Source organism: Channa argus, chromosome 23 (genome assembly GCF_033026475.1).
Source record: "Channa argus isolate prfri chromosome 23, Channa argus male v1.0, whole genome shotgun sequence".
NCBI lineage: Eukaryota > Metazoa > Chordata > Actinopteri > Anabantiformes > Channidae > Channa > Channa argus.
Genome location: NC_090219.1, coordinates 322,938 through 326,695, shown reverse-complemented (window position 1 = coordinate 326,695; position 3,758 = coordinate 322,938). Strand labels below are relative to the sequence as shown.

At 33.6% G+C, this 3,758-nt stretch overlaps 1 protein-coding gene across 15 annotated transcripts in view; it reads right to left on the bottom strand.

The window, feature by feature from the left end:
• cd99 (CD99 molecule) overlaps nucleotides 1–3,758 on the bottom strand; it is a 180,197-nt gene that overhangs the window by 71,537 nt on the left and 104,902 nt on the right. The window lies entirely within an intron of this gene.

Sequence of the window (3,758 nt, the reverse complement as noted above, 5' to 3'; positions counted from 1 at the left end):
AGTCTTTCCATTGGTTGTTATCCTAGCACAGATACTTTGATCTGCGAATTAACGTGTACTTTTATGTTTACTCAGAATCACCAGCCACTTGAAGACATTGCTTGTAAAATTAAAAACAGATTATAATTTATTTATTTATTATTATTTTATTATTTGTCCAGTATGATTTATGTTGTTGTACTTGATGCATTTTGAAATCGGTGAAACAAACCATCTTGTGGAACCATTAATTTGAATTTATTAGCTCAGACATTCTTCATAAACTTAATCTAACAACACATAAGGATATTGTTTATTGTAAGAGATTACACATATTAATAATATTAATAATAAAATAATAATAATATATTTTTTCAATTTATTTATTCTTATTAATATTACATTTATTCTTATTTATTTATTTTTGCAGGAAGGTAGCGCTGCACCAATCCCGCAGTTGTTGGTTTGATCCACGTCTCGAAGTGTCCTTGTGCAAGACACTGAACCCCAACTGCATAGCAGCTCCCCCATTGGTGTGTTTGTGTGATTGTGAGTGCGAATGTGTGAATAAGAAGGAGTGTTAAGTGCCAATGACAATAGGTGCCAATAGGTAAAAAAGCGCAGACCAGTTACCATTAATACCAATTACCAAGTAACAATGAAAATCAATGTTGTGTGTAATTTAATGTTTACCCTTTTCCAGGGTTAACATTAGATTTATTTTGAAACATCAGAGAGAGTACAACACAGATTTTTTTAATGCATATTCAGCTAGTACAAATATTATTTTATCAGTACAATTATTTTTTAAGTAAAGCTAATTTTAAATTAATTTATCAAAAGGGATGCAAGTTTTTGCATCAGTATTAATTATTATTACTAAAACCTTTTAATAACTACTCGACCATTTTGTTAACTCTAAAAAGTTATAGTAAAATATAAAAAAATAAGATCAAGCGAAAGTTAGCACGAATTGTACTAGCTGCATTCAATCTTATGTTGTTATGTAACTTTGATGAAAGCAGCTCCAGTGCCCTCACTGAAGGCAATTATTTTTTATTTTTTGGAACAACACAGCTTTGTTCAGAAATGACAAAACCAACCAATGTCACATGCTTTACATAGAGCCAATACGATAGCACAAGATTGAGTGTATGCGTTTTGTATGGCTGGCAATTAATTGAAAAGAATCGAGTTTTTTGAAATCAGTGGCAATAAACGAGGGGGTAGGGTATCATTATATTGAATATATCAAAATCAGCACCATTAAGAACTCTGTCATACTGTACCACATTAACGGATAAAAGGTGTGAAGATTCCTCAATGAAACCAGAGCTAAATTTAGAGGTATGGTAGAATAAAACACAAAATATGGCTACCTAAGTTTTTAAATAAATCTAAGACTTTTAAAGGGGCAAAGGCTGCCAAGTGAGACGGTTTAACAACTGAAATTATTTCTTTGAATGACTACAACACCCCTGCCTCAAGCTTTCAGTCTTGGCTGGTGAAAATTTAAAATATCTTTTTAGGAGAAAAATGTCTGGCACTTGTTGACAAATTCACAACATGACTGTGACAGTGATGCAAATATCCAGTTCCATCCATAAGATCCATAAGATAATTTTAGCAATTTATGCTTAAATAGCATGTTTTGTAGCATCCTCTTAATTGTAATTTAATAATCACTAATGCCATAAGTGCAAAGCAGAGCATCTCAGACAATGGTAAGTGGACTGCACTTATATAGCGCTTTTCTACCTTTTGGCACTAAAACCTTCTTCTTATTCACCCATTTGCACTCACAATCACATACATACACTCATACACCAATGGGGGAGCTGCTATGCAGCTGGTCAACACTCATCAGGAGCAACTAAGTTGGGATTCAGTGTCTTGCTCAAGGACATTTCAACATCTGACCGGAGGAGCCTGGAATTGAACCAACAACTACGAGATTGTTGACAAATTGAAATCTATCAGATAGATAAGATTTAAACCAACCTAGTTCAGTTCCTTTAATCCCAATTTCATGTTCCAGTCTCTGTAATAAAATGTTATGATCAATGGTATCAAATGCAGCACTAAGATCTAACAGAACAAGTATAGATACGAGTCCATTATCTGAGGCCATGAGAAGATCGTTGGTGACTTTTACCAGTGCTGTTTCTGTACTATGATGAACTCTAAATCCTGACTGAAAGTCTTCAAACAAATTATTCCTATAAAGGTGGTCACATAATTGTTTTGCAATTACTTTTTCAATTATTTTAGAAATAAAGGGGAGATTAGATACTGGTCTCTATACTTGGCTGTAACACCTGGGTCAAGACAGGGTTTTTTAAGTAGTGGTTTAATTACAGCTACCTTATAGGCCTGTGGTACATAGCCTGCTCCTAAAAATAGATTGATGATATCTTATTACGAACGTACCTATTAAAGGTAAATTTTCCTTGAGCAGCTTAGTTGGAATAGGGTCTAGCAGACAGGTTGTTGGTTTAGATGAGGTAATAATTGAAGTTAGCTCAGAGAGATCTATGGGTCTAAGAGGGATTGGGGCCTAATCAATGATTCTAGCACTGCTATACGTGAAGATCTATCTGTAATATTTGGAGTAAGCACTTATACCTCTTACAATAAAGATAAAGATTGTTTGTTTTTTGTTACTATTACTGTTTTAGTTTTAGGTTGTACTGAACATTAATGTTCTATGTGAGTGATCAGCTTACATTAATTATCTGTGGGCAGTGAGTGACAGTTGTTGAGGTTATTTGTGCTAAAGTTATCGAACACAGGGTGAGGGTCAAGTTAGCGCATTACAGAGGACGGCACAGAGATTAGAGCTTTGGACCCTCCCACTATGACTTATAGTGAATCAAATAATTTTCATTTGTCTGACATCCTGTGATGTTTGGTATACATTTAGTATATTTTAATTTCATTAAGTTTTCAAAATATTGACATTTTACAATTCTTCATATGTGGTTGGTGGTTTTAAATTATTTGTGTAGGTTTAATAATGTTCATGTTTTTTTTAAACGTTAACAATAATCCCACATTGAACTCACATTGAAAGTGCCTTATTGCTTTGACAGTATTGAATGGGCCATTAGTGCCAATCTAAGCAGTATTGCTTCAGTAGGTCTGCCACCACAAAACAAACTAGGCACTACTGGTAAGAGTGATTAAATTTAGATATATAATGGCTGAAATTGTCAGTTTTGACACACCCAAATCATTAATGCTACTAAGCTTCCCTTCAAATAAAACAATCACATAAGGTTTCGATGACTTTAGTTTCTATGATGACATACTGTAATTGTGTTGATAAATGCAGGCAGTTCGTATTCTAGTTGTCTTGTAATAGGCTCAGTGTCAGCATGTGTTGGAAACAGCTCTCCTACAGATTCTGCATACATTCCTTTCCAAATGCCATGTCGTTGTAATAGTGAGTCGCACTTTCTTTAAAATGGTTAATGTAGAAAGACACAAAACTCATGGGCGATTTTACTACAATTATAATTAGTCATTTAGCAGCTGACCGATTGAAATATTTTGATATAGCTGTCTCTGTATTGTAATTTAGTTACCTAATGATTGCCTTCTTTTTCTTCTTGTGTATCAATAGGTTTTTAAATTATGGTTGGATGACCCAAGTTATAGTGCATGGTATTCAAACACTTAACTTTTTATAGATTTTGTTGTGACAGCCTTATTCCAAAATAGAATAAATAAATTACTTTGCTCAAAATTCTATAAACAATACCCCAAAATGACAATGT